This window comes from Phocoena phocoena, chromosome 11, assembly GCF_963924675.1.
Source record: "Phocoena phocoena chromosome 11, mPhoPho1.1, whole genome shotgun sequence".
NCBI lineage: Eukaryota > Metazoa > Chordata > Mammalia > Artiodactyla > Phocoenidae > Phocoena > Phocoena phocoena.
Window position 1 is genome coordinate 11695247 of NC_089229.1, and position 10471 is coordinate 11705717.

Sequence of the window (10471 nt, forward strand, 5' to 3'; positions counted from 1 at the left end):
TGGCACACAGGCTTCTCTCTAGTTGTGGCATGCGGGCTTAGTTGCACTGTGGCATGTGGGATCTTAGTTTCTCAACCAGGGATCGAACCCACGTCCCCCGCATTGGAAGGCAGATACTTAACCACTGGACCACCAGGGAAGTCCCAAAATAGACTTTAAAATAAAGACTGTTACAAGAGACAAAGAAGGACACTGCATATGATCAAGGGATCAATGCAAGAAAATATAACAATGGTAAATTTATATGCACCCAAGATAGGAGCACCTCAATACATAAGGCAAATGTTATCAGACATAAAAGGAGACATTGACGGTAACACAGTAATAGTGGGGGAGTTTGAGTCCCCAGTTACGCCAACGGACAGATCATCCATTGACAGAAAATTAATAAGGAAACACAGGCCTTAAATCACACATTAGTCCAGACAGACTTAACTGATATTTATAGAGCATTCCATCTGAAAGCGGCAGAATACCCATTCTTTTTTTTTTTTTTTTTTTTTTTTTTTTTTGCGGTACGTGGGCCTCTCACTGTTGCAGTCTCTCCCACTGCGGAGCACAGGCTCTGGACGCGCAGGCCCAGCGGCCACGGTTCATGGGCCCAGCCGCTCTGCGGCACGTGGGATCCTCCCAGACCAGGGCATGAACCCGTGTCCCCTGCATCGGCAGGCGGACTCTCAACCACTGCGCCACCAGGGAAGCCCAGAACACACATTCTTTTCAGGTGTTCATGCAACTTTCTCCAGGATAGATCACATGCTGGGTCACAAAGCAAGCCTCGGTAAATTTTAGAAAACAAATCATATCAAGCATCCTTTCCAACCACAATGCTGTGATATTAGAAATCAACTACAAGAAATAAACTGCAAAAAACACAAACATCTGGAAGCTAAACAATATGCTATTAAACAACCAATGGATCATTGAGGACATCAAAGAGGAAATCAAAAAATACCTACAGACAAATGAAAGTGAAAACACGATGATCCAAAACCTAAGGACACAGCAAAACAGTTCTCAGAGGGAAGTTTATAGCAATACAAACTTACCTCAGGAAACAAGAGACGTCTTAAATAAATAACCTTACACCTAAAGCAGCTACAGAGAGAAGAACAAACAAAACTCAAAGTTAGTAAAAGGAAAGAAATCATAAAGATCGGAGCAGAACTAAATGAAATAGAAACAAAAAACAATAGAAAAGTTCAGTGAAACTAAAACCCGGTTCTTGGAAAAGATAAAGAAAATTGATAACCCTTTAGCCAGACTCATCAAGAAAAAAAAGGAGATCAATCAAATCAAATCAAAATCAAATTAATAAAGTCAGAAATGAAAAAGGAGAAGTTACAACCGACACCACAGAAATACAAGGGCCCATAAGAGACTACTACAAGCAACTATATGCCAATAAAATGGACAACCAAGAAGAAATGGACAAATTCTTAGAAAGGTATAATCTCCCAAGACTGAACTGGGAAGAAATAGAAAATATGAACAGACCAATTACGAGAACTGAAATTGGATCACTAATTTAAAAATTCCCAGCAAACAAAAGTCCAGGACCAGATGGCTTCACAGGTAAATTCTACCATTTAGAGGCACCATAACACCTATCCTTCTGAAACTATTCCAAAAACTTGCAGAGGAAGGAACACTTCCAAACTCACTTTCTGAGGCTACCATCATTCTGGAACCAGACAAAGATAGCACCAAAAAAGAAAATTACAGGTCAATATCACTGATGAACACAGATGCAAAAATCCTCAACAAAAGACTAGCAAACCAAATCCAAGGATACATTAGAAGGATCATGCACCACGATCAAGTGGGATTTATCCCAGGCATGCAAGGAATTTTCAATATCTTCAAATCAATCAGTGTGCTATACCACATCAAAAAATTGAAGAATAAAAACCATATGATCATCTCAATAGATGCAGGAAAAGCTTTCGATAAAATTCAACATCCATGTATGATAAAAACTCTTCAGAAAGTGGGCATAAAGGGAAGCTACCTCAACATAATAAAGGCCATATATGACAAACCCACAGCTAACATCATACTCAATGGTAAAAAGCTGAAAGCATTTCCTCTAAGATCCAGTCTTAAATGTAAGACCGATACTAGAAAAGTCCTAGATGAAAATATAGGGAGAACAACTCAGACATAAATTGCAGCAATATTTTTTGGTTCTGTCTCCTAGAGTAAAGGAAATAAAAATAAACAAATGGGACATAATTAAACTTAAAAGATTTTGCACAGCAAAGGAAACCATAAATAAAACAAAAAGACAACCTACAAAATGGGAGAAAATATTTGCAAAGTACAAGCAGCTAATACAACTCAATATAAAAAAAAACAAAGAACACAATCAAAAAATGGGCAGAGGATCTAGACATTTCTCCGAAGAAGAAATACAGATGGCCAACAGGCACATGAAAAGATGCTCAACATCACGAGTTATCAGAGAAATCAAATCAAAACTACAATGAGATATCACCTCACATCAGTCAGAATGTCTATCATCAAAAAATCTACAAATAATAAATGCTTGAGGGGGTGTGGAGGTAAAAGAACCCTCCTACACAGTTGGTGGAAATGTAAATTGGTACAGCCACTATGGAGAACAATATGGAGGTTCCTTAAAAAACTAAAAATAGAGTTACCGTATGATCCTGCAATACCCCTCCTGGGCATATATCTGGAGAAAACTCTAATTTGAAAAGATACATGCACCCCAGTGTTCATTGCAGCACTATTTACAACAGCCAAGACGTGGAAGCAACCTAGATGTCCATCGACAGATGAATGGATAAAGATGTGGTATTTATATATGCGATGGAGTATTACTCAGCCATGAAAAAGAATGAAATAATGCCATTTGCATTATTTCATGGGTGGACCTAGAGATTATCATACTAAGTGAAGTAAGCCAGACAGAGAAAGAGAAATATCATAAGATATCACTTATATGTGGAATCTAAAAAAGAAAGAGAGAGAGATACAAATGAACTTATTTACAAACCAGAAAGAGTCTCACAGACATAGAAAACAAATTTACGGTTACCAAAGGGGGAGGGATGTGGAGGGATAAATTAGGAGTTTGGGATTAGCAGACACAAACTACTATACGTAAAAGACATAAACAACAAGGTCTTACTGTAGAGCACAGGGAACTATATTCAGTATCTTGTAATAAACTATAATAGAAAAGAAAAAAAAAGAATTTCTGGATGTGCTTGGGGGAGGGTGGGCAGGGGCTTTCCCAAGAGTCTGTTACAAGTCAGGGCCCCAGGGGGACTCTTCCCCATGGCTTGTGGGGAGCTGACAACTTCCCCCCGGGGCCCAGCCAGCTTCCTCCAAATTCTACGGCTGGGCCGTTACCCATCAGGCCATCAGTGGCCATGACGGTGATGTTTATTGGTCAATTCGATGTGGTGCTGGCCCCTGGCCTGAAGCCTCACAGCACAGACGCAAAGAAAACCCAAAAGAAAATCTGCGAGGTGTGGGAAATTCAAGTGTTTCCTCAGGCCCTCGTCGGCCTGGTCTCTGGAGGTTTCTGCCTGTCTGTTGGCCTTTGTCTAAGCCTCTCGGTCTTTTTCTCACACCTCTTTCTACTTCGTCTCTTCACCCTCTGTCTCTGGTTCTCGCCTCTGCCTCTTTTTCTCTTTCTCTCGCAGCCCCCTCTGCCTCCCTTCCCCTTTGCCCTGTCCTTCCTCTTCTCCATGCCTGCCTTCCTCTCGCTCCCCTTCTCCTCTTCCTCCCTCCTTCCTCCCGTATCCCTGCCCCCTCTCCCCAGGAGCTCCGGTGCAGAGACCCAGCCGGCCTCTCTGAGAGACAAGGCTCCCCAGGGGCCCAGCAGGAAATGCAGTTTCCCCTCTGACCCTGTCAGCTGGCCTGGGGGGATGCAGCATGCCTCCCTCCCGCTCCACTCAGGCAGCCTGTACAGGCTCCCAGGGCTCAGGAGGGAGGATCTCACTTTTGAGGGGCTCTGAGGACCGCCTTTCCCAGGAGGGTGGAGAGCAGGGAGCTGGGCTGGGGCCGGGGGAGGAGGGGAAGAGAAGCCCAAGTTCACTGAGCACCTCCTGGGTGTTGGCACTGCATCAGGGCCTGGGGGCGAGGGGAGCATCAATGGCTACAGTCCCTTTCCAGAAAGACAGAAGGACCCATAAGGGCAAGGAACTGGGGGGCGGGGTGGCACGAACCAAAGCCTGGGAGCAAAGAGCAGTCTCTACAGAACTAGGGCTTCCGGGCCAGCCAGGGGGGGAAGAACCACCCGCACGGATTTGCACTGCTCTTAATATATTTTTACATCCGCTGGATGACCCTTAGGAGAGGCGGTGTGGTGGTTAGAAAACGTCCAGGGGTCAGAGTCAGAGGTCTGGCTTCCAATTCAATTTCCACCTTGCTGCCTGCATGACCTTGGACATGTCCCATGACCTCTCCCAGCCTGTTTCTTCATGTATGAAGTAGGTGCAAAAGACCTGCTCACTGCAGTGTTACAGAGTAGATGGGGGGATTAAAGGAGGGGTTATTGGACAGAGCTCAGAGCCCTGACCCTTGAACCTCGGCCCCGTAGCCACCTCTTCTTTGCCTCCTAGGTACCCTCTGTCCAACTGTGGTGACAGGGGCGTGAAATCCCTGCAAAATGTCAAGTTTGTATTTAGTGTCTTTTATAGGCTCTGCTCTGCACCTGCCCCCCTTCCTGATCTCCTAGTTTCATAGAGATCTTTTTTAAAAATTTATTTTATTGAAGTACAGTGATTTACAATGTTGTGTTAATTTCTGCCGTACAGCAAAGTGACTGTTTTATATACGTAGATATTCATACATATATTCTTTTTCGTACTCTTTTCCATTATGGTTTATCACAGGATGGTGAACACAGTTCTCTGTGCTGTACAGTAGGACCTTGTTCTTTATCCATTCTCTGTATCACAGTTTGCATCTGCTAATCCCAACCTCCCCCTCCATCCCTCCCCCACCCCACCTCCCCCTCCCCTTGACAACCACAAGTCTGTTCTCACAGAGATCTTTTGTAGAGGAGTGGTCCCAGCACAAGCAGCATCAGAACCACCTGGGAACTTGTTAGGGCACCTGTTAGTTAGTTAGTTAGGCCCCTCCCCGGACTAACTAAAGCAGAAACTCTGGGGTAGGGACCCTAGGTTCTAAGGAGCCCTGCAGGGGCTTCCAATGTTCAGTCAATTTGAGAACCCTGGGATGGAGCATCTTCTCGAGAACCCTCACCTGCAAGGTAGATACAGTAATAGTATCCCCGTGGCACAGGTGAGGTTGTGAGGCTCAGGGAGGTGACTGGCTCACCCAAGGCCACGCAGGTAAGAGGTGGTAGAGCTCAAATTGGAACCCGAGAAAAGTCAGTGCTCTTTCCACGTCGCCCTGCACCTCCACCCCTGGACACTTCACATGGCCCAGGGCACAGGTGCTTCCAGGGAAGTTCCACCCAGCCCCTCCCAGGGCACAGCCCTGCCCAGGGACCTCTCCCTCTTCACCTGCCATGTGTCACTTGGTGCAGGGCCCTGCATTCGGCTCCAGTCTCAGGGTCTGATAACTAATTTACACTCAAGTAGAAATGGCTGATAATTCCTTCAGGGGTGCCTGCTGCTTTTTAGGGGCTGTTCATGGTAACCAGGAAGAAAGAGAGCTCATGGCAGGGTTCCAGCCTCCTCGTCAGGAACGCGTGTGTGTTTTTGTGGGAGGGCTGTGGACCTCCAAGCACAGGCAGAATGGTGTCAATGGTGTTGTGGAAACAGTACAGGCCCTGCCACAGCTGGGTCATCCCTGCCTAAGAGCCTGGGGCAAGCCACTTCATTTCCCTAAACCTTCATTTGCTTACCTGTAAACAGGCAGGATTCCTACATCTGGTTCCCTTAGGAGGGTCCATAAGATAGGCTTTATCAGGTGGCCCGCCCCTCCCCGGATTGCCCTGGCAGGCTGCTGTGAGCAGGGCCCAACCAAGGCAGAGTCACCCCATGTTATAATGTAGGCAGGTCCCTTTCTGGGACAGCACTTAGTGCCACCCATCTGCGCCACCTGCCAAAGGACTGCCCAGGGTCTGAGTGCCTGGCAATCCCTGCTTCTGGAAGCCTTTTGTGTTGCTGGTCTGAGCTCCAGGCAAGCCCTGGGCTGGGAGTCAGGGCCCTTAATGTCTGCAGGGAGATGTCATCAGGGAAGGCTTCCTGGAGGAGGTGGTACCGCAAAAGAAAAGTACTCAGAAGTACCTCCCTGCAGACATACATATAGAATGACCCCCCACCCCACCCCCACACTTCTTTCCTCGCTCTAGTAATCCCCCCGCTTTCAGATCTGTCGGGAGGTTTTCATTGCTCCTAGCACAGTGCCTGGCACATGCAATAAATGGGGGTTGAATTCCAGTCAATCAGGAGAGGTAAGAGAAAGAGAGATGAAAGGGGTACCAGCGGCTTTACAGAGATGGGGGCCACAGCTGGAAGGGGCTCTTTTCCAGGAAGGCCTGCAGATGGCCAACAGCTGGCCGAGGGTGTCTGTGACTCACCCCACTCCCACAGCCTGGTGGATGTTGCAGTCAGGCTGAGACAGGAGTCAAAGGCCTAAAGGAATTTTGATAAGGACAACACAAGCCTTGGAGTATTTCCAGAATGCAGGAGGTTAAGCGTGCGGGGAGCTGGGTCAGGACAAAGCTGGGTCAGGGCAAAACTGCCTGATTATGTTACTTATTTAATTTGTTTGCCTGGATAAAATATTCATGTGGTACAAAATTCAAAAGGTACAAAGAAGGCACCATGAAAAGTCTCCCACTCTCCCATTCCTGCCACCCAGGCCCGCTCCCCAGAGGCAGCCTGTGTTTCCAGTTGCTTCTACAGACATCCTTCCTCTCCTTTTCTCCACTTTTTTTTTTTTTTTTTTTGTTTTTACGCTGTACACGGGCCTCTCACTGTTGTGGCCTCTCCCGTTGCGGAGCACAGGCTCTGGACGCGCAGGCTCAGCGGCCAGGGCTCATGGGCCCAGCCACTCTGCAGCATGTGGGATCTTCCCGGACCGGGGCACGAACCCGTGTCCCCTGCATTGGCAGGTGGACTCTCAACCACTGTGCCACCAGGGAAGCCCTGTGCCATTTTTCAGATGAGAAAACTGAATGCTTGTGACAAACCCTCTGCCTGAGACTACTTTCAGTGTACAAGGGCCCAAAGTAGGAACAAACTTCCGGTCCCTGTGCCCCACAAGATGAAGGTCAAACCCTCACGGGTTCCTCCCTTGACCTTTTTTTTTTTTTTTTTTTTTTGCTGTATGCGGGCCTCTCTCTGTTGTGGCCTCTCCCGCTGCGGAGCACAGGCTCCGGACACACAGGCTCAGCGGCTATGGCTCATGGGCCCAGCCGCTCTGTGGCATGTGGGATCTTCCCGGACCGGGGCAAGAACCCGTGTCCCCTGCATCGGCAGGCAGACTCTCAACCACTGCGCCACCAGGGAAGCCCCCTCCCTTGACCTTTGATGCTCATCGTGACCCTGCCTCAGCCCACCTGTCCCAGCTCATCTCCTGATGTTCTGGCCGCCACCCTAACAGGCCACCCCCTTTCTTGCCTCCACACTTCCCTGCTGGGACACTTTGGGTCAAGGGCAAAAAGTCAGGTAGAAGAACTAGGTCCAAATATCCGTTCTGTTACCTGCTGTGTGACCTTGGGCAAGTCACTTCACTCCTCTGAGTCTCCCTTTCCTCAGCTGTAAAGTGAAGAAAGGTCTAAAGCCCAAGTCTCAGCCTAGCGCCTGCCTGCCACACTATAGACTAATTAATGTGCGATATTTGAAGGAAGGAAGGAAGAGGGGTATTTATTGTGCCCCCAACATGACACTGAGGAAGACACTGTGGATAGTGTGGTGAACACGCTGCTTTGCTGGAGATTTTTCTCGAATGGGCTGCGGATGTGGTTAATGGCAGCAGGCGGTGAAGTAACTGGGGCTTTGCAACCGTGGGCAGGATTCGCCTCCGCCCCCGCAGCGGAGCCGATGACCCTGACCCGGGGCCAGGAATGAGGGTGGGGAATTACCCTAATGTGACAGCAGAGGAAAGGAGACCTTCCCAATCCTCCCTCCCTCACCTCCCACCCCATTCACTCAGCTGCAAGTGGTGGGAGCCCGAATTCTCCTTTTACAGGCCACCCTGGCTCTCCCTTGCGTCCCTAGCACTTAGCAGTTGGAGGAGGCGGGGCTGGGGACCCTCAGAGAAGGCGGTGAAAGGAGAGGCCTTCACAGGCCTCACCCCACAGCGAGGCCCAGCCCAGCGGCCCTTGGCAGTGCCCCAGGCTCAGGTGTGCCCCTCGGCAGGGAAGGCCTGGCTGGGCCTCTCTCCTGCCACTCTCTGTGGGATGAAGGGCAGAGCAAACGCGCCCCAGTCTCGCTGGTCCCACCTGGACTCTCCACCTGCCAGCGCTTCTCAAACCAGCAGCACCTGATGTAAAAGGAGCGGGAGGGCGCGGGGAGGGGAGGAAGGAGGGGGCCGCGGCTCAAGGACTAACCAGAGGTCCCCTCGACAATTCCTTCGGGTCTCCATTGTTTTCTTCAGAAACCTTGGGAATTTTGCTTTCCACTCCCTAGTACCTCAGTGTTGGTTTTCCTAGAACCCGATTCCTTCCCCTCCTGCCACGAAGGGTGGGAATACACCTGACTGCAGAGAGGGTACCATTCCTTTCTAGCCGTGGCATCCCTCACGCCCTGGCACAGCCCCTGTCCCACAGACACCCTCCTTCCTCCATACAAGCCAGCCTTTCCTTCCTCTCTTCCCAGATCTTACCCCGCACCGTGTCACCAAAGTCCTCTGAACCCCGACCTCCACTGTGCATCACGGTCATTTGTTTCTCTGGCTGCCTCGGCCTCCACAGTGGCCTCCCTCGAGGGCGGGGCCGCGGACTGCCTCTCATTGTGCCCCCGGCCCTCAGCACAGGCCTAGCCCTTAGGTGGATCATGCGGGGGAGGGATGAGAGAATGAATGAATGAATGAATGGGAAGGGTGGCGGCCTCTCGGGGGCTGTGGTCGGCCTCCCAGAGGTGTTCCCATCCTAATCCGAAAACCTGCAAATATGCTGCCTTATAAGGCAAAAGGAACCTTGCGGGTGTGTTTAAGTTAAAGATGCAGCGATGGGAAGAAATTCCGCTGCGGACCACAGCTTCAGCCTGGGCCTGAACGTTCTGCAGGCCCTTCCTGATGGCCTGGCTTGCCGATTTCAGACCCGTCTGGACAGCTTCCACAGCTGCAGGACCCAGGTCCTTACCATCGGTCCATCCATCACTCAGTACTGTCCACTGAAATAGAGCACACCCTGAAAGGTGAGAATTATGTTATATTCTGTGACCTTACTGAGACCACAGCCCGGGAGGCAGCCTCTCCGGTAGCTCTGAGGGACTATTGCAAAGAAGTAAAGGAGGAGCCAGGATATAGGAGTTTTTGCTGAAAACAAATGAACAACAAACGAACAACAAAAAACACATGTAGTCGAACATCAAAAGATTACTGCTAACCAGAAACTTACGGTTTCCAAAGGGGAAGGGGCATGGAGGGATAGGCTAGGAGTTTGGGATTAACATATACCCAGTACTATATATAAAATAAAAATCAACAAGGACCTACAGTATAGCACAGGGAACTGTACTCAGTATTTTGTAATAAACTATAAGGGAAAAGAATCTGAAAAAGAATATATATATATATTCTTTTTATATACGTAAATGAATCACTGTGCTGTATATCTGAAACACTATATATATATATATATATATATATATATATATAATATTTTTTTATTTATTTGTTTGCACCAGGTCTTAGTTGTGGCATGCATGTGGGATCTAGTTCCATGACCAGGGATCGAACCCAGGCCCCCTGCATTGGGGAGCACAGTCTTATCCACTGCGGCACCAGGGAAGTCCCACTGACACAATGTTGTAAATCAACTCTAATAAAAAAAATCCATGAACACAAAAGCCAGAAATTTCTGTGTTCGCTTTCTGTCTGTGGTCCCCTTGGGATGATGGAGGCCTTTGGTGAAATGCTCCTAGGGGCAACATGGAGGGATAAAGAAATATAAGAGCAAGAGAGATCACATCTGATGGTATGTCACAGCGTCTCCCATCTATACACTAACAACAGGCATTTAGAGAGACAGAGGATGAGGTCAGGGCTGGGTCAATAAACTTGGCTCCCTGATCATGGGATTGTTGGGCAAATAAAAAGGTTTTAGTTTCCTATTAAGGTTTTTTAAAACTACTGCAGTGGAAATTGATCTAGAGAGATGAACACAAAAGGTGACATTTATTCTGTGATTTTTTGAAATAATTTTTGAACAGGGGTACTTGAAGTTTTGTGACAACTCGAGCCAAGAGGGAGAATTTAGAGATGAAAATTACAGGTTTTGAATACAAGAGGGTTTAAGGGTTTCTCTTCCTCCAGGAAAATGGCATAGTCCAGCCAATAGACCAAAACAAGA